The sequence below is a fragment of the Entelurus aequoreus genome, linkage group LG07 (genome assembly GCF_033978785.1).
Source record: "Entelurus aequoreus isolate RoL-2023_Sb linkage group LG07, RoL_Eaeq_v1.1, whole genome shotgun sequence".
Taxonomy (NCBI): domain Eukaryota; kingdom Metazoa; phylum Chordata; class Actinopteri; order Syngnathiformes; family Syngnathidae; genus Entelurus; species Entelurus aequoreus.
The window spans coordinates 45775680-45797967 of NC_084737.1; the positions used below are offsets into that span (position 1 = coordinate 45775680).

Here is a 22288-nt window from a genome sequence, read left to right on the forward strand (position 1 = left end):
GGGCTACCAGTTTGATACACACTTAAATAAATTGCCAGAAATAGCCAATTTGCTCAATTTACCTTTAACTCTATGTTATTATTAATAATTAATGATATTTATCTTTGTGGAAACACTGATCATCTTAATGATTTCTCACAATAAATATATATAGAAACAGATAAATATCAATATGCAACACTTTATTTTTATATTTTCTCTAAGTGCACATTTTTCAAATTGAACATTTTCAAATGATCACTTCTAAGACAGTCTTGTGAAATCACAATATCCCATTTTAACTAGCTAGCCACTAACAGTTTTGAACAAATCATGAATTTCTTTGCACCATGTTTGTACAAATAACTTGTAAAATAAAAAGAATAATTTATGGAACATCATTAGTAATTTTTCCTGATTAAGATTAATTTTAGAATTTTGATGACATGTTTTAAATAGGTTAAAATCCAATCTGCACTTTGTTAGAATATATAACAAATTGGACCAAGCTATGTTTCTAACAAAGACAAATCATTATTTCTTCTAGATTTTCCAAAACAAAAATTTTAAAAGAAATTCAAAAGACTTTGAAATAAGATTTACATTTGATTCTACAGATTTTCTGGATTTGCCAGAATATTTTTTTTGAATTTTAATCATAATAAGTTTGAAGAAATATTTCACAAATATTCGTTGTCGAAAAAACAGAAGCTAAAATGAATAATTAAATTAAAATGTATTTATTATTCTTTACAATAAAACAAATTAATTTACTTGAACATTGATTTAAATTGTCAGGAAAGAAGAGGAAGGAATTTAAAAGGTAAAAAGGTATATGTGTTTAAAAATCCTAAAATCATTTTTAAGGTTGTATTTTTTCTCTAAAATTGTCTTTCTGAAAGTTATAAGAAGCAAAGTAAAAAAATTATGAATTTATTTAAACAAGTGAAGACAAAGTCTTTAAAATATTTTCTTGGATTTTCAAATTCTATTTGAGTTTTGTCTCTCTTAGAATTAAAAATGTCGAGCAAAGCGAGACCAGCTTGCTAGTTGTGGGGAGGCGGGGCCGGCGGACCGACGGCGCCCGCTCCAAGATGGCGGCGAGGAGGCGTGGACGAGCGAGCGGCAAGGCGGGGCGCGCTGGGAGCGACGCGGCAATCAGCATAAGGTGCGTGGAGCGTGCAGCTGTGGACAGTGCAATCACCCTCTCGGACCGTATAAAAGGGCGAGAGACGTGAACATCAAGGGAGGAGACGGAGAAAGACGGCGGACGGGAGGAAACCATCCTCTGCTGCCACGCAAATGACGGCGACGTGCTGCTGAAAACCAGACGGCGGACGGGAGGAAACCATTCGTGTGCTCACGTGAGAAAAAAGGCAGCTGCTGAAAAGCACGCAAAAGACTCTGTGATTGAAATAATAAAGAAGTCTAAACCGTCTCACGACAATGTCTTCCCTGGATGGTCCTGAGAACCCGCACGACAGTTAGGACTGTCACACTAGTAAATAAATACAATTTAAAAAATAGAGGCAGCTCACTGGTAAGTGCTGCTATTTGAGCTATTTTTAGAACAGGCCAGCGGGCGACTCATCTGTTCCTTACGGGCGACCTGGTGCCCGCGGGCACCACGTTGGTGACTCCTGCCATAGACCAATTGCATGCAGTTAAAGCCATTGCACATGACACTACTGAGCCAATCAAATCTGTGCATTCCAAACTTTAAATAAAGGGACAGATGGAAGCGAAGCAAGCGAGTGACACGGAAGAACAAGTACTTCAAAAGAAGAGGTAAATGAGCGTGACGTACAGAGAGCGAGGACAGAGACAAGTCAGCTATGGACAAGGGCAGAAGAACAATACGTCCATGTTTGGTTCACCAGCCCTCCCTCGCCTTCTTTTGGCGTGGAGTGGAGAGAGAGAACAGACAAGCCAGCGACAAGGGCAAAATAAATATACATGGCACTTTTAAAGAAGAGGAAAGTGGAGCGAAAATAGAGCTTTCAACCCAGAATGGACTAACTGATTTATCTTCATTCTTTCCTGTGCAAGCACACAATCAGGATGTTTCATATGTTCAAAGACCGTGGAACTCATAAAAAGTGTCAATATGAAATGCCATTATCAGAATCAGAATCAGCAATACTTTATTAATCCCTGAGGAGAAATTAAGATTTTCAGCATAATCCCATTCAAGAGCAGACAAATGTTACAGGGAGACAGAACCGGGTCGCTGACGGGTCTGCCAACTTCGGGCGCCCCTTACAAAAAAGGTGAGAAACAGATAAATGCTTGGTAGGGGGGGCGAGAGAAAAAAAAATCAGTCTCAGCCTGGGCTCCTGGAGAGGGGGTCCAGACTGAGGCGAAGGGAAAAAAACCTCATAGCCATAGCACACATTAAACATGTGTGTAAGAGGGAAACATCAAAGAACACAAAGGACATTAAAGACATTAAAAGAGCATAGCTGATGCAACCAGCCATTTCTACATACAGCTACAACAACAAAAAAAAAAACAAAAAAAAAAAAAAAAAAAAAAAAATTATAATTAAAATTCCAAAAAATATCCTTTCACTCTGGTGGCCTCTGCGGTGTTCAATGCTTTTTCGGGGGTGGGCTGTGCTGTTGAACGCTGATTGGTTGAACACAGTTTAGGGCGTTCCTAAACCATATTTTTCGAACACAGCGCTGCCTTTTACGAAATGCAAGATGACTTGTTCGTTTCCTATTTCTTGTGTATTTCTATTACAACAAACTTGACAACAGAGAGAAAGAAGAATGAAAAGAGCTTTCGACAGGCAGGAACTTTTGTGGGGCATCTATGTGCCGAAGAACGCTGATCAGGGAAACTATCTTGGAGTGTTTTTACTCAGCCGTAATCTTTAAACTATGTGAAGTTTATTTTTGTTTATTATTTTTTCAAATTCAATTTGTGTAGTTTTTAGCCTCAATGAATGAACAGAATGCTAGTGCTAACAAGCGAAAGTGACGTGTCTGTGTTGTGGGCGTGAGATAAACACTGACATTTATCATTTATATATTGTTATTTACAGTTGAAATGGACCAAAAGGAATCGCCTTGTCGAGGGTGTGAAACACAGAGGAGGTAGATTCCAAAGATGTGGAGGCGAAGCGGTAAGTTATAAATAATGAAAAATGGGTTATACTTGTATAGCGCATTTCTACCTTCAAGGTACTCAAAGCGCTTTGACAGTATTTCCACATTCACCCATTCACACACACACATTCACACACTGATGGGGGGAGCTGCCATGCAAGGCGCTAACCAGCAGCCATCAGGAGCAAGGGTGAAGTGTCTTGCCCAAGGACACAACGGACGTGACTAGGATGGTAGAAGGTGGGGATTGAACCCTAGTAACCAGCAACCCTCCGATTGCTGGCACGGCCACTCTACCAACTTCGCCACGCTGCCAAGTTGACAGTCTTTAATAACAAAAACTCACAGCAGAGCTGCCAGTAACAAAGACATATGGTGCCACAACCAACTGGAGAGGGCACCACGAAAAAAGAAAGAGCAACAAGTAACAAACCAAAATGCTGAGGTCGAGGAAGCGGGACCAGGAGGTGGGATCTTGATGACAGACGTACCTTAAGGCTGCCTCCAGGTCCTGGTTGGCTTACTCAGTCTGGCCATTTGACTTTAGATGGTACCCTGAAGACAGGCTCACCGTGGCTCCCAGGGACTTGCAGAAGGCCTTCCGGGAGAAATGCAGACCCTTGTCTGAGAACACATTGAGGGGGATCCGATGGAGATGGACCACATTTGACCAGGAGCTTGGCGGTCTCCATCGCGGAGGGCAGCTTGCGAAGGGGGAAACAAATGGCCAGACTTTGAATATCTATCCACGATGGTCATGAAACCTATAGTCCGACAGTCCTGTGACACAATCCAGTGGATATGCGACCAAGGCGGGACAGGACGAGGAGGGGTTGCAAGAGTCCTGCAGGGGACTGGTGGGAAGACTTGTCCCTGGCACAGACGACGCATGCCGCCACAAAGCTCCTTTTGTCGTTATCGAGGAAAGCCAACATTGTTGAGCAAGCAGGAAGGCTGTGCTTTTGGCTCATGGGTGACACTCCAACTTGGAGGAGTGAGCCCACACCAGAACCTCAGAGCATAGCGACTCTGGCACAAACAGGCGACCCAGAGGTCATCCTTTCCTGAGGGAACTCTCCTGAAGGAACCAATAAAGTACTATCCATCTATCTATCTATCTATCTAATTCTTTGATGGCATTCTTCACACATTTCTCGATTTCCCGCCTGTAGGGCTACTGGGACTGGAGAGCGATGGTCTCAGGAGAATATTCCTCCAAACATCCTGAAGAAGGCAACAGGGTTCCTGTGAAGTGAACCAGGACGGTAGGTAATGCAGAGGTCAAACCTTGTGAGGAAGAGTGCCCACCGTGCCTGGCGGGGATTAAGGCGCGTAGCGGAGCGAATAAGAGAGAGGTTCTGATGGTCTATGTAGATAAAGAATAGATGTGTGGCACCCTCCAGTCAGTGCCTCTACTATTAAAGAGTGATTATCAACGCCAGGAGCTCGCCATTGCCGATGTTGTAATTTCTCTCTTCACGCCTGGAGAAGAAGGCATAAGGGTGCAGTTTTTGATCAGAGCTGGCGCGTTGGGAGAGCATGGCCCCTACCCCCGTGTCAGAAGTGTCCACCTCCACAAAAAATAGGAGACACCTGATGGATCAAGAAAGGAACAAATGTAATCCCCGACTTAAGGACAAAAAAAAGGATCTTGGACGATGTCAGTCTATTGAGAGGTTTAGCTACTTTACTGAAGTTCTGTATGTAACGTCGAGCGATAATAAGCGAACCCTAAAAACCTCTGTAACTAGCCTATAGTTTAACAGGAGGTCAAAATCGAGGTTAGGTCTTTTAAGCAGATTGTAGTGGGGCACTAAGTGTTCTCATCACTAGATTGGGGATGGGCGCATAGGCTGGATGTGACCACATATATGGGGACACACTTCCGGGTGGAAGTTGTTTTAACGGAAGTCGGATAATAAACTCACCGGCCCGTGGTCCTAACCAACATGCTCGCTGTGGGAGATTTTTAGCAACGGCTTCTTACTGAGTTTTCGGAACTGACTTTGCCAACGTTTTTGGCAACAGTCGCAAAGCACGGGGTGTAGCACTTCATTCCTACAGTGGGCCTGCCTGTTTCTGTGGCAGCTTGACTCTGCTAAACTGGCCCTGACATGGCAAGAGTTTGACTGGGAATTGTATGTCGTTCAAACAGTCCTTGGGCTTTGCCTCTACATATGGTACCGAATGAAGCCTGGTGGGCTGTGGCGTCCTTGTGGTGACTTTCCCCAACTGAATAACGTCACCACGCCAGACCGTTATGCCATATCACACTTCCAGGACTTTTTCAAAGGTAGATTTTGTGCACGGCTACCACCAAATACCAGTACATGAGTTGGACATACAGTACCTAAAACCACCATATTAACTCCTTTTGGATTATTTGGGTTTTTGAGGATGTTATTTGGCCTGCAGGAGGCAGCACATATCTTTCAGAGGCTCATGGACTTTGCTTTATGGTATTCACCAATTTTGGTTGCTTATTTGGATGATATTCTGGTGGCTATAATGTCTGCCGGCGAATATTTGAAACATTTACGGCTGCCGTTTAGCCGGTTGCACAGTACCAGTTTGGAGAAACATACATTGACTTTCTTCGTCACAGGGTGTCCTCGCAAGGTGCTGTTCCCCTACCTACACCGGTGGAGGCAATTTCCAAGTTTCTACGCCCACTCACTCTCAAGCTGCTTCAGGAGTTTCGCGGAATGGTCAATTATTATAACCGTCTCATCCCATGTGCAGCCCATCTCATGCACCCCCTCTATGAGGTGTCACAGGGGGAGGAAATGTTCACAGGCGCTGTTTTGAATGCTTAGGAAACAGTACCGGGGGAGAGTGATACGTTAATAATATTTCGCACTGATGGTGATAATATTACAAACAGCTTCTTGATGAGTTTCCCAGAAAATGGGTCAAGTAAACATATAGTTGGTTTTGTCTGTTTAATGAGTCGCGAGAGTTGTTCTAATGTTACTTCTTCAAAACGAGAGAGATTATTTTGGAAAGCAATTGCCGTAATGCATACATTCATATCTATGTTTATAGAAACCAGTTGGAGCTGGTATGTGGTGATTTTAATCTCCTTTATCAACAAATTCCCAGAATTCATTGACAAAGTCTGAATAAGGCCCAGGATGGCGATAGATAATAGCCAGGTGGAGTGTTGAGGGTGTAACCGACCTTATAGTAAGAACCTGAAATGACTAGGGCTGGGGCTAAGATTAAGGTTTACACTAGGGATTAGTGCGACTCCTACACATCTTTTAAGTGGATAAGCTACATGTGAACTCGTATAGTTAGAAGGAGATTTTTAAAAATCATCATGATTTTAACCATTTCTCGCTGACACCGATGACGCAAAGATTGCTGTCTCTGATGATCTCATTAACTAATAACGCGCTGGGAAACAATGATCACATCATCAAAAAGCCCATATTAGGGTGGTGGGCAGTTTGGAGATATTTTTATTAAAGGTATCCATACTAGTAGCATTAATAGATTATGCCTCACGTGTATAAAATAACTTGGAGCACAATTAGGAATTGATACAGATGGAATCTGGAAATTACTTGCTAGGTGCTGCGGTTGATTTGTAACAACATAATTTGCCACCTGAGTAGATTGCATATCCACCTCTGGTACAGTCTCTGGAGAAAAAAACAACATTATCCGATTGTAGCTGAGATAGGCTCCAGCACCCCCCGCGACCCCAAAGGGAATAAGCGGTAGAAATGGATGGATGGATGTATTATTCTACGATAAATGTTTTGTGTGCAGGAATTTTCAAGCCTGATGCTGGTTAGTTCCAGTGTTGGGCAGTAGCTCGCTGCATGTAGCAAAGCTACGTAGCTTAACTACATTGCCCAGTAGCTTGGCAGGAGCTTCACTACTTTTTAAACGGGTAGCGATTTCCGTAGTTTTGCTATTTTTAGACCCATGTAGCGGGTTGCTTAGCTACAAAGCTACAAGCTACAGAAGAAGAGAAAGGGAGAAGAGAAAGAGATAAATTGACTAGTGCAACTCCATAGGCAGGAGACAAAAATGCATGGGAAAAATCCATGATGATTGGTTGGTTTACTATGATGAGTCACGATTGGTTACGATTAGGGCACAACATTACGGACAGACCAATCAGAGGCAAGATAGGGCGGGTCATCATATCAGGAAGGGAAATCACAACAGACACGCACATCCCAAATGATGATGAGGGAGTCAGAGAAGAGAAGAGGGAATATTCAATTTTTATTTAAAAAAACCCAAAAAAAACAAACATAGTTGAAGATGGCAGAGGGATTCTCTTCCTTAGATTTTTCTTTTATCGATGTAAACGATGTCCAGGAAACCCACAATGCATCTACTTGACCACATTTGGACACATGTATGCGTTTGGATAAAACAATGCCCAAAACATTAATTTTGTTGTTTACCTTGTAAGCCCAAATCAAAACTGCTCTCGACATGCAAGACGTGGAACACACATTTAAGAACACACAACTAATATCAACTGTTCCCAAACAACACACAAGTCATTGTGTTTATGTCAAGCTATAGATAGACACTGTTTTTAATTTCTGTAGGCAGAGAAAATGAATAACATTATAGGAGTGGGCCAAAGAAAAGGCACACTAAAATAAACTTCCAAAGAGCAGGGAAGCGAGGAAGCAGCTGACGACTCGATGATGTAAACATAGCAGCATAAACTCGTGACCATGTCAGCGCTATAAATAGTTTGTCTGCGTTAGTACTTATAATAAAATTACATGTCCCTGGCTTAATAGTATTGTTGATCTTCTGTATATCCTTCCAGTCAGGGATTTATTTATTTTGTTTCTATATGCAGTTAAGCACGATGCTATCACATTAGCTCCGTAGCTAAAGTGTTCCGTCGATGTATTGTCGTGGAGATAAAAGTCACTGTGAATGTCCATTTCGCGTTCTCGACTCTCATTTTCAAGAGGACATAGTATCCGAGGTGGTTGAAAATACAAATCCGTGATCCACAATAGAAAAAGGAGAGAGTGTGGAATACAATGAGCCAGCTTGTACCTAAGTTACGGTCAGAGTGAAAAATATATGTCTTGCACTGCATTACTATGACACATAGAATGGATCTGCTATCCTTATCTCTAACGTTCCTCATCCACGAATCTTTCATCCTCGCTCAAATTAATGGGGTAATCGTCGCTTTCTCGGTCCGAATCGCTCTAGCTGCATTGAAAACAATAGGAAAATATGAGGAGGCTATCAACTGACTACGTCACGCTACTTCCGGTAGGGGCAAGGCTTTTACCATACCAAAAGTTGCGATCTTTATCGTCGTTGTTCTCTACTAAATCCTTTCAGCAAAAATATGGCAATATCGCGAAATGGTCAAGTATGACACATAGAATGGATCTGCTATCCCCGTTTAAATTAAAAGAAAAATCATTTCAGTAGGCCTTTAACTTGCACTTACAGGTGTAGCGACCAATTGTAGTTACTGACAGTGGGTTTCTGAAGTAATCCTGAGCCCATGTGGTGATATCCTTTACACACTAATGTCGCTTGTTGATGCAGTACAGCCTGAGGGATCGAAGGTCACGGGCTTAGCTGCTTACGTGCAGTGATTTCTCCAGATTCTCTGAACCCTTTGATGATATTACGGACCGTAGATGGTGAAATCCCTAAATTCCTTGCAATAGCTGGTTGAGAAAGGTTTTTCTTGAACTGTTCAACAATTTGCTCACACATTTGTTGACAAAGTGGTGACCCTTGCCCCATCGTTGTTTGTAAATGACTGAGCATTTCATGGAATCTACTTTTATACCCAATCATGGCACCCACCTGTTCCCAATTTACCTGTTCACCTGTGAGATGTTCCAAATAAGTGTTTGATGAGCATTCCTCAACTTTATCAGTATTTATTGCCACCTTTCCCAACTTATTTGTCACGTGTAGCTGGCATCAAATTCTAAAGTTAATGATTATTTGTAAAAAAAAAAAGTTTATCAGTTTGAACATCAAATATGTTGTCTTTGTAGCATATTCAACTGAATATGGGTTGAACATGATTTGCAAATCATTGTATTCCGTTTATATTTACATCTAACACAATTTCCCAACTCATATGGAAACGGGGTTTGTACTTGTTCTTATGCTTTCTGAGCTCACTATGTTCATTGCTCGCTGTACATATCTTACGAGGTCAGACCTACACTGTTACAATGTCCATTTATCAGATGATATAATTGTTGATGACTGAAGTGCTGATAGCAACCAAACCTAACCCTCCTGCCCCAACCCCCTCCACATCTGTTGCGTTGACCCTCCTGCCCCACCCACCGGATTGTAAAAAATTTAAATAATTCGATGTATATACTCTGATGATTAACTTGTGTGATGACTGTACTATGCTGATAGTATATATTTGTACCATGAATTGATTAACGTGGACAAGTTGAAAAACTTATTTGGGTGTTACCATTTAGTGGTCAATTGTACGGAATATGTACTGTGCAATCTACTAATAAAAGTTTCAATCAATCAATCAAACAAACATCATGTACAACAGAGTTAGGCTGTTGACTTGTAAGAAGCAGCAGATGCCTAGTGTCTCTTAGGTCAACCGGAAAATAATGTAATTTTTCCACTCTAAAAAGAAACAAGTGCCTTCCCAATGTACGGGAGGCACACGGCGTATGACCAATAGTGCATATAAACGTAGTCGGCGTCTCTACCTGTGCGGTTTTGGACAGCCTTAATATGAATCACCATAGCTACGTAGCCTAATTTAGAGTAGTGTAGTTACACTGACTTTACTGTGCAAGTGCGTGTTGGCCAACATAAGCAAGTTGAGCAGCTCAGCTGCTGTCTGTTGCCATTATTGTTCTGCACTTAGTTTTATGACAAGACTGTGCAAACTGTTAACACCCTGTTATGCTGCTATTTAGCATTAGCGTGTGTACACTGGTGCAGCCAAAACGGCAGCGATTGCACTGACAAACTCCAAGTTGGCTTTGACATATAAAATGCAAGTTGAGGCGGCCGCCGGGAAGATAATGATTAAAATCATGCCGTTTTCGCGTCATGCATTGACATTGCCTGCCCTATCATACGCTGGGAGAGCAATGGGAGGAGAATGTCCGAAACAAATCAGCATTCAGCATCTGCCAAGCCGCGAGAGCGCTGTGTTTGTGAGACTTTATCTGAACATTTGTCTTGCACTCAGATGGGAAGTAGCCCAGCCGCTCCAACAATCTGGAGGATTGTGAAACACTGCTCCTTTTTGACTTCTGCATTGGCCGCATCCTGTTGATGAGGCTACCCAAACAACGTGACTATGACTTGAGCTTAGTTAACCTCTAAAAAAGAGAAAAAAAGGGGAAAAGCTGGAAGTGCAACTCTTAACATTGGATGGATTCAGCACATCGACATTGTTACAGAGTTGAAAAGCTACTGTACACGTGCGTTCACTCAGGTCGTGACTCAGCTAAAATCCAGGAGACTGCTGAGCTCCAGATCAGCACAATGCAATGCTTGTATTTGCTGACCTCCTCGTACAATTTAGGAAAGAGAGTTGATTTAAAAAATAATAAAAATTAAAACTGCCAAGTAGCTCCATGCATAGGCGCTGATCTACATTTCTGCCAGTGGGTGCTCGATGTGTGTGTATATTAGTGTTGTCCCGATACCAATATTTTGGTACCGGTACCAAAAGTATTTCGGTACTTTTCAAGGACCACAAAAAATGTAATTATTAGCTTTATTTTAACAAAAACAATCTTAGGGTACATTAAACATATGTTTCTTATTGCAATGTTGTCCTTAAATAAAATAGTGAACATACAAAACAATTTGTCTTTTAGTAGTAAGTAAACAAACAAAGGCTCCTAATTAGTCTGCTAATGATGTGCAGTAACATATTGTGTCATTTATCATTCTATTATTTCGTCAAAATGATTATGGACAAGTGATAGAAAATGAATTATTAATCTACTTGTCCATTTCCTGTCATATTCAAAGTCCTCATGTGTCCAGGGACATATTTCCTGAGTTTATAAACATAATATACATTTAAAAAAAGCAAAAGAAGACTTTGTGATGTTAAAAAATGTTGATGTAATCATACTAGTATCAAGTAGATATGCTAATGTATGTGGTATCATTACAGTGGATGTTAGGTGTAGATCCACCAATGGCGTTTGTTTATATTGTAGTGTCCCGGAAGAGTTGGTGCTGCAGGGAATTCTGGGAATTTGTTCTGTAGTGTTTATGTTGTGTTGCGGTGCAAATATTCTTCCAAAATGTGTTTGTCGTTGTTTAGTGTGGTTTCACTATATGGCACATGTTTATGACAGTGTTGGCATTGACCATACTGCCACCCTTAGTGTGACATGTATGGCTGTTGAGTAATTATGCCCTTCATTTGCTCATGTTCAGCGTGTCCTATGTCAATGTGTTTCTGTCGTTAAGTTCATTTTTGGGCACAATTATAACTTGGTTGGTCGTTGTTAATTAAAGACTGTATGAATTGTGACCTTGTAGTTATGTAAAATGGACCCAACTCCCCACTAAATCAACAATGATAAGATTGATTATTCAAAAATTAATCTAAAGCATGATTGTTGCCATCAATACCACGTGGGTGCTCGGGCCCCGAAGCACCCACTGGATCGGTGCCTACAGCTCCATGAACTATATTAATTTACTTAAAGTGTTTAGTGTCCCCTTGTATGCTTAATTGTTTGTATACATTGTCTTGTCCCCTCAGATTAGACATACAGTATGTATATATGACATACATATGACGCAATTGTAAAATAATATGGGCCTGATTTACCAAGATCCAAACACCCCGTGCTAAACAGTGCGTGCAATCTTTAAAATAGCGTGTACTATTAGTGGCCGTGTTGCATGCGACTTATTAAGACTGCGTGTGCAATTGAAGTGGTGCATACCGCCTTATTTAAATGGGGATTTTGTGTGTATTATGTGGGGAATCACCAGGGAGACACTCACATTTACTGCACATTCATGTCATCATGCTCCTACTTGTGGTGTTTTGCTATGTCTTCAAACTTGCAGAGGACATGTACTACGTTTGTACTTGTTATGGGCATTTTAGAAGCAGTCCTGTGGTGCATCTACATTGACACCACTTTTCTTTTTTACAGCTGAAAGTGTGCTCATTGGTGAAAGGCTGCATTCACTCCGCTAAAGATGCAAAAAAATGCATACATAAAGACTTTTTTATCATATAAAAAATACTTTAATAATATATATTCTATGTAAAAAAACAAAAAAAAAACACTATTAAAAAGAACACTAAAGGACACCAAAACGCATCAATTTAATTTGTTTTAACAAGATCTCAAGTCCTTTAGCAGCTTTGAGGATTTCTAATTATGTTTTAAATGATGGCCGTCCAAAATGTTGAGACACACACACACACGTTAGGAGGATTCTCTAAATAATATAGATCTTTAATATATATATAAATGTAAACACGTCTTGTAACATGCTTCAAAAATGGGTGCAATTTAAATGTAAAGGAGGTCATGATTTACTCAAGATTTACTGTCCAGGAACTTCTTTTGATCGGAAAAATATCCCAGATTACGATCAAACAGTGCAATACATTTTTTGAAGTAGTTGTATATGATAAGATTAAAGGGCTAGAGATTCATTGTCACGCAAACATGGAAAACAGATGTGAATAGAGACACTAAGTCTGATCTGTAATGCATACAATATTAGCGTATGCTTCTTGTCTTCGTTTCAGGAAAAGTTAGACTTATTAAAAGATAGACTATTATCATTACAGTAAAAAATAACATTTACAGCCTTAAAGGGGGAGCTGAACTTTTGGGGGGAAATGTGCCTATCATTCACAATCCCTATGTAAGACAAAAACACATTTATTTGTTTAATGCATTCTAATTTTAAATATACAGCAAATACGAAGTGGTTAACAATGCAGCTAATGGAAGACATTTATTGCACTTGTGAAGCCCTCCAAAACACATTCTAAAACTGCCAACAATATTCCTGCTTATTAACCAAGTGTTAGCGATATTGTTATTATATGCACAACTGCAGAGGAACTACTTCTAGCAGTGCCATGATCAGAGAGAGATAAGTAGCTTATGCAGCTATTGACACACTGAAGTTAATTCTAGATTATAAATCATGCCTTTCACTTGTATAGTAGAAGGTTGTTGCCATAATCTAAGATGTTGGTCAAAATTGACATTCAACTCATCACAAGATGAGTGAGAGCTGACATTGTCCAGTTAGTGGACATTTCAGTATGTTCGTAGTTTGTATTTCTTGTTTAGCACTTAGCAATAGTGCTACTTGCTGGATCTGCTTATCACTCGGCTTCAAAAACTTATAGCTCAACCTACTTATATTCAGGCTCACAAATATAATGTTCTAAATCAATATTTGTCTCAAAGTAGTTGTTGTTGGCTTTTATTAAGTCTGCCATGATAAGTACTTGTTTAAATATTTTTTTTATTAATCAATCCAACAAAATAATACACAATAATACCATAATAATACAATTCCAATTCCAAACATGCACCATTCAGAATATCAATCAACAGAGCAATTGAGAGGAAACACAAACATGACAAAAAACAATCCAAAAGTAGTCAAACAAAAATGAATAATATCAACAACAGTATCAATATTAATAACAATTCCAACATAGCAGTGGTTAGAAATCCCTCATTGACATTATCATTACAGCCATTTATTTAAAAAAATAATAGTGTCACAGCGGCTTACACTTGCATCACATCTCATAAGCTTGACAACACATTGTGTCAAATATTTTCCACGAAGATAAAATAAGTCATATTTTAGTAGTTATTGTTAAAAGGAAATATCAAACGTTTTGATACGTTAATGCATTGCTGTATGCTAAAAATGACCAAAATACATAAATATTACATGTTATTATGAATGTGCCATTGCCATTACATACATACTTACAGCATGTACTGTATATAAAACATTGATGGAGGTTTTTAGATGCGGAATAGATCAAATCCCAGTACTTCCATTTTTAGTGTCCTCTTGCTTGCATCCATTTACGAGTTAGAATGCATAAAACAGAATGTCTCACATAACGATTGTGAACGGTAGGCAAAATTTCCAAAAAAGTGCAGTTCCCTTTAAAGTCTGTCTAAACTAACTTAGCTCAGGTAACTGAATAAACAACTTGTGTGTAAGTATTTTGTACATGTTAATGTTAAGAAGTTAATGAATGTTTTTTCTAGTAGATATGCGTTACATGATTTTAATATGTTTTTTTTTTCCCAGAAGTCCTCTTCATCTTACTTTGCATGCCTCCACTAACCTCTTCCTCATTCTGAACCTGAGTCACTTAGAAACCGTCAGTTAACGAAGCTTACGACATCGCAACTCGATGCTGGTGGCCCTCACATTCGAGTTTCGGTGGAAAATTTTGAGATTTTCACGCAGCAACCGGCTCACACCAGACAGAGTCACGTTGTTAGAACCAGAACAGGAAAGGAGTGTGAACGAGTGGAAACAATGACAACGCATTAAACGTTTTGATGAGCAAAGGAGAGACAATGTAAGGGGATAGGTCAACAAAGATTAGAGATTGGAGTAATCTGGCTACAACTAGTTTTAAAGAGCCTAAGATAGTTTTTCTTTTTTACATGAAAACACCCTCAGCAGTCGACATACTGTATACACAGTGCTGTAAATCATTACAAGGAACTTTGCTGATGCAAATGTTCAAAATAAACTAATGGGGATCCATATGCAGATAAGCCACTTTAGGAACTCTAAAATAGCTCCAGAAAATTAGCTGACCAATGCGACCGCTATATTATTCCCCCATGCATCACATTGTTGTCCTGCGTCACTGCAGTTTAGTACTCCCAGCTACTGTGTAGCGCCCAACTGTACTGTACATATAGTTGTTTTATTTAAAAGACATACGGTGAATTTTACATTTGCAAATATACACTCATCCTTCAGGTACACCTGCATAATATATCAAGGGCCAATTCATTAGCAGTGCACTTTTTTTATAATTATAGTTGTGTAGAGCAGCATCACAGAGGAATACATACAGTTGTGGTCAAAAGTTTACATATACTTGTTAAAGAACATAATGTCATTGGCAGCAAAACAGGCCCAGAGCAAATAATACCACCACCATGCTTGACAGTAGGTTGGTATTCCTGGATTAAAGGCCTCACCTTTTTTCCTCCAAACATCCATCCATCCATCCATTCTCTACCGCTTGTCCCTTTCAAGGTCGCCGGGGGGTCATTAGAGCCTATCTCAGCTGCATTCGGGCGTAAGCCGGGGTACACCCTGGACAAGTCGCCACCTCATCACAGGGCCAACACAGATAGACAGACAACATTCACACTCACATTCACACTCTAGGGCAGGAGTGGGCAATTAATTTTTACCGGGGGCCGCATGAGCAACCCGAGCACTGCTGGAGGGCCACACCGACAATATTTCAATTAAATTTTGCTTAATTATTTTTGATATACCGTAAGATAAAAAATAATAATATTTTCATTTAACCTAACTTATCTTTATTCAAAAGCAGATGGCTTTTGATAGTTTTATTTTTAACACTTTCTTACACAACGCTTCCTGATGTGTAATACCATGCAAAAATTTAAATTTCTGTCACTTTATCCTGCATCCTCTTTGTTGTGAACGTAGCACGCCTGCAAGGTGATTGGCGAAGAAGGAGGAAGCGTTGCTGTTGCGGAAATGAGGAGTGAGGATAGCTGTGCGTGTGGACAGAGCGAGATAAGTTGAGCTGTGTTAGTACAGGTTGCTCAATAAAAGTTTAAAAAGAGCTTCAGACTTGGTGTGCACTTCTTCTGGACGCTACAATTGATGTCAGAAGTGGGATGAAATGCCTCGCAGTTCGCCTTGCCATCAAACCTGGGAGTCTTCATTGAGGGCGGAATTCCCCATGGCACCTGTAGACACTGCCTCTCTCCTCTCTCTCTCTCTCTCTCTCTCTCTCTCTCTCTCTCTCTCTCTCTCTCATCTCTCTCTCTCTCTCTCTCTCTCTCTCTCTCTCTCTCTCTCTCCTCTCTCTCTCTCTCTCTCTCTTCTCTCTCTCTCATCCTCTCTCTCTCTCTCTCTGCTGCGAGCTCCTCACGTGGCAGGTACCTCTCGATGAGTAGCAGGCTGCGCACACAATTAAGCAGCGCAGTATGCGCAAAGTTTTACTTCTGCCACCAATTGTAGCGTCCAGAAGAAGTGCACACCAAGTCTGAAGCTCTTTTTAAACTTCTATTGAGCAAGCTATACTAACACAGCTCAACTTATCTCGTTCCTTCCACACGCACATATCCTCACTCCTCATTTACGCAAATCAAGACAACATCAATTTCAGCAGGTCGTTACAATATATTCTTCAAACACAGCAACATGTGTACTACAAATTAAGCACACGGCTTTACCTTTACTTGGCAGTCCATGTTTTGTTGAAAACACGCCATTCGTCATCACCTTTTCTTTTTTTAGCGTCTCGGGGATAACCGGCATCACTTGTCGCTGTGCGCCTTCCCTCACAGGACATACACGCCCATAAATGACACTTTTCAAAATAAAAGCAGCACAGTTGTATTGCAAAAATGTATTTTGTAATTTGTGATTGCCGCTGCGCGCACGAGCATAGGTCCACACGGAAGTCATACAAATAACGCTTTTCAAAACAAAAGCAGCAACCGTTGTATTGCACACTCAAGATAGATACTTTTTTAAATGTATTTTGTAATTTATGATTGGCCTCACGCGGGCCGGACAGGGACGCACAAAGGGCTGGATGCGGCCCGTGGGCTGCAGAATGCCCAGGTCTGCTCTAGGGCATACTTGCAAACCTTGAGACCTCCGAATTCGGGAGATGGGGGAGGGGGGGGGGGGGGGGGGGGCGGCGGGCGGCGGCGGGGTTGAGGTGGGGGTGGGGGTAGGGGGGTGGTGTTTGGTGGTAGCGGGGGGTGTATATTGTAGCGTCCCGGAAGAGTTAGTGCTGCAAGGGGTTCTGGGTATTTGTTCTGTTGTGTTTGTTGTGTTTGTTGTGTTACGGTGCGGATGTTCTCCCGAAATGTGCTTGTCATTCTTGTTTGGTGTGGGTTCACAGTGTGGCGCATATTTGTAACAGTGTTAAAGTTGTTTATGCGGTCACCCTCAGTGTGACCTGTATGGCTGTTGATCATTGCATTCACTTATGTGTGTGTAAAGGCCGCATATATTATGTGACCGGGCCGGCACGCTGTTTGTATGGAGGGAAAAGCGGACGTGACGACTGGTTGTAGAGGACGCTAAAGGCAGTGCCTTTAAGGCACGCCCCAGTATTGTTGTCCGGGTGGAAATCGGGAGAAATTAGGGAGAGTGGTTTCCCCGGGAGACTTTTGGGAGGGGCACTGAAATTCGGGAGTCTCCCGGGAAAATCGGGAGGGTTGACAAGTATGCAATAAGGCCAATTTAGTGTTGCCAATCAGCCAATCCCCAGGTGCATGTCTTTAGAGGTGGGATGAAGCCGGAGTACCCGGAGGGAACCCACGCAGTCACGGGGAGAACATGCAAACTCCACACAGAAAGATCCGGAGCGCAATATTGAACTCAGGACCTTCGTATTATGAGGCAGCGCACTAACCCCTCTAGCATCGTGCTGCCCTCCTCCAAACATATTACTGGGTATTGTGGCCGAACAGCCCAAATTGGAACTGGTGCTTTACAGAGAGTAAATGGGACAATGAAAAAGGAGGATTACCTCCAAATCTTTCAGGACAACCTAAAATCATCAGCCTGGAGGTTGGGTCTTGGGCGCTGTTGAGTGTTCCAACAGGACAATGACCCCAAACACACGTCAAAAGTGGTAAAGGAATGGCTAAATCAGGCTATAATTAAGGTTTTAGAATGGCCTTCCCTAAGTCCTGACTTAAAAACGTGTGGACAATGCTGAAGAAACAAATCCATGTCAGCAAACCAACAAATTTAGCTGAACTGCACCAATTTTGTCAAGAGGAATGTTCAAAAATTCAACCAGAAGCTTGTGGATGGCTACCAAAAGTGCCTTATTGCAGTAAAACTTGCCAAGGGACATGTAACCAAATATTAACATTGCTGTATGTATACTTTTGACCCAGCAGATTTGGTCACATTTTCAGTAGACCCATAATAAATTCATAAAAGAACCAAACTTCATGAATGTTTTTTTAACCAACAAGTCTGTGCTCCAATCACTCTATCACAAAAAATTAAGAGTTGTAGAAATTATTGGAAACTCAAGACAGCCATGACATTATGTTCTTTACAAGTGTATGTAAACTTTTGACCACAACTGTGTGTATATATATATATATATATATATATATATATATATATATATATATATATATATATATATGTATATATATATATATATATATATATATATGTATATATATATATATATATATATATATATGTATATATATATATATACATATATATATATATATATATATATATATACATATATATATATATATATATATATATACATATATATATATATATATATATATATATATATATATATATACATATATATATATATATATATATATATATATACATATATATATATATATATATACATATATATATATATATATATATACATATATATATATATATATATATATACATATATATATATATATATATACATATATATATATATATATATATATATATATATATATATATATATATATATATATATATATATATATATATATTAGGGCTGTCAAAGTTAACACAATAATAATGTGTTAACTATAAATGTCAATAACGGCACACATTTTTTTAACGGGCGATTAACGCACACAAGTCCATTTTGACCCTCGGGGGGTGCCGTAGGGGGAGAACTTGGCTGCAGTTCACTTGTTATTCATGAGCCACAAGTGAGCAGAAACAGACAAAGGAAATTCTACTTTGTGGAAATATCAGGTTCAAAACCATGGCAAGTTGTTCTCCCGACAAGAATGGACTATTTGTTGCCGTGAAAAGAGGCGACATCCCTGCAGCAAACACGCGTCATTCAGAGATGGGTGGTGCTTCACTTCCGTGTTCAGACTACGGTTAAGGTTCAGTAATTACATAACATTTGGATTGTTACTGTGACTGATTTATTAGTAAGTAAGATGACATAAAAGTTCAACATTATTGAAAGACGGTCAACAGGAGGTCGAAAAGAGACTTTTGTATTGCAAACAGTTGGTCCAAGACCAAAACATGTCAAGACACTTTCTCGAACCAATCACACATTTTTCCGGCTTCAAAATGAAAGCGCTATGCTATACATCCGGTTTAACTGCATTTACAAAATGAAAATATCTTACATTACGATCATGCTTTGTCAATAGGGGTGGGCATCGGATCAGGTACCTTTTTGGCACCGACCGAAACCGATTTACGCAAGATCCAGCGGTGCCATGTTTTGATGCCTGGGTTGTCTGTTTGAATTAGCACTTGCGAGTGGCGAGTACTTGCGAGTGGCGAGTACTTGCGAGTGGCGAGTACTTGCGAGTGGCGAGTACTTGCGAGTGGCGAGTACTTGCTCGCACTTGAGAGGAAAACAGGGGATTTCGAAGCGGACATTATCTTAGTAATCTTGAAACCATCAATGTTTCATGACAAAAACACAACCATGCGAAATAGAAAGTGTGGCTCGTCTTTTCCAAATACGGTGCAGATTATGTTCGCGCTTTTGTGACGCCAAAATAAAGGCAAGTGGCAGGAATACTTCCAATCAGAGAAAGCACCTGGTTAAACACATTTTTTTCATGGCTAAAGAGTGCAGCCAAGTTAGATGTACGGCTACAAGGCCAGCATTTGGCACCTTTAGCGACTCGGCTGCAGCCAACAACACGGGGAAGAAATAGCGTTAACATTTGGTGACGATAAAAATAGGTTAGCTTTGCATTTTAACTATCAATAGTTATCATAATCAGATCGGTTCGTACTGCACTTTGTAATGTTAATGTAAAGTTTTTGCTTCACTCTCATGTGTAGTTTAATACTGTTGAAAAAAACAAAATTCTAACTGGCTGAAATATTGTGTGAATTATTTTATAACATGTTCTGGTTGAGTCCTCAATTACAAAATGTCATGATCCGTTGCCCGGATCATGTTTTGTTTAGTTTTTGACTCCCTCAGTTCCCGTTTTGAGCACCCCTTGGTTTGTGTTTTGGTTGCCTTGGGTGCAGACTGGTTTCACTTGACTCTGATTAGTGTTTGGCACGCTCACCTGCTGCCGGGCACTAATTAGAGAGCTACTTATTCACCTTGTGCGCCACACTCAGTGTGGTTTCCTTGTTTGCTTTAGCGTTACGTTCTTGCTTCCTGTTTACATGCTGAGCTTTCGCGCTACCTAGTTCCTTTGCACCCCGTGCGATCGGCACGCGTCTCTTTGTTTGTATCCTGTATTTTTGTATTTGATATGATTTATGAGGAATAAATCATATTCTTACCTACACACTTCGCCCGGAGTTCCGTCTGCATCCTAGGAGAACGACCCATGCAGTAATATGCGACCCCGACGTGACACAAAATGGTTGGCAGGTTGAATATTACAACTTATTAATTGATAGAAAAGGTTAAAACATTGACATGCAGTAATATGAAGACCATTAACTTGTACAACCTGCAATGTACAGAATCCATCCATCTATCCATTTTCTACCGCTTGTCCCTTTTGGGGTCGCGGGGGGTCGCTGGAGCCTATCTCAGCTACAATCGGGCGGAAGGCGAGGTACACCCTGGACAAGTCGCCACCTCATCACAGCAATGTACAGAAGGTCAAAAGCATTTATTCAGGCGGATGTATCACAAATTACAGCTGGGATAGGCTCCAGCCCCCCGTGACCCCCAAAAGGGACAAGCGGTGAAAAATGGAAGGATATTACCAAACATCTTTGACAATCAGAGCATTATCATAACAATTCACATTTTGTGTTAATGCGTGAAACTGCTATCTAAACAAGGAATGCAAGTGGTCCTAAAACAGGAATAGAAATTCTGTATTTCTACAAAAAAAAAAATCTTGCAAGACGGCATTTTTTTAAATTGTCATTAAATCATGTTTCTCCTTTTTATGTTTGGCTGTGTAAAAATTAATTTTGAAAATTATCTGTCTAGGGTACACTTAATAATGATTAAAAAAATGATATATACAAAACTGCAAATAACCGCGATTAATTTTGAGTTAACTATGAAAAATGCGATTACATTTTTTAATCGTTTGACAACCCTAATTACACACACATATATATATATATATATATATATATATATATATATATATATATATATATATATATATATATATATATATATATATATATATATATATATATATATATACATATGTTACACATACGGCATATGTGCGAAATTAGGAATATAGAAGCTATGTGTATGTGTTGCGAAGGTTTTCGAACTGCACAGCAGTTCTGGAGCCGTGATGCAGCAGAGTTGCAGGCGTTACGCATCCAGTGGAAATTGTGGGTAACTCTATAACCTATTGTATGTTTGCAAGATCTCGTATTCGATATATTTCAATGGTGCAGCTCTACTTAAAGAAATGTCCCATGAGTCTCTACACTAAGTCAAGTATTAAAGTTTGTTTTAAGTGCTCAACGTTATTCTACTCAGACTTTGGAAGCATGAAAATAAAATAAAATAGCATTCTAAATTAAAAGAAAGGGTTTGAGGTCCAATACAAGCAGACAAGCTTGGGTTCAAGGTTCCTTCTACTGCAAGAAAGAAAAGATGAGGAAGGCCTTCTTTCAGTTCCTTCAAATAAACAAGAGCTTTCCAGTGTCTGCACGTCTGCTTGAGTGTGTACAAGGACAAGCTCGTCTGTGAGGGTTTATTAGGGCGGGGTGAGTAAATGGTGAGGCCTGTGGTTTTCAAAGGAATTTGAGATCGTGCCTTGCCGCAAGTGAAGTTTTATGTGCATATGTGAACATCTCCAAGAGGCAGAGGGGCAGCGTGTGAGAGGGACACTGTATGATGTTCCATGATTCACGGTTCCTCTAAGACGTCAGCCGCAGTTGATGTTGCAAGATCTCGTCACAGCAACCGTGTGAGGGTGACAGAGAATAGAAGTGGCTCCAGATCCTGGTTGGTTACAGGCTGTGACCTT

The 22288-nt window shown here is 40.2% G+C and overlaps 1 long non-coding RNA gene across 1 annotated transcript in view; it reads left to right on the forward strand.

Annotated features, from left to right (window-relative positions):
• The first annotated feature begins 3041 nt into the window (after positions 1-3041).
• LOC133653087 (uncharacterized) overlaps positions 3042-22288 on the forward strand; it is a 28251-nt gene continuing 9004 nt past the window's right edge. Inside the window, exons 1-2 of the long non-coding RNA XR_009826656.1 lie at positions 3042-3109; positions 4265-4357. This is a non-coding gene — a long non-coding RNA (uncharacterized LOC133653087). The remainder of the gene's footprint in view (positions 3110-4264; positions 4358-22288) is intronic.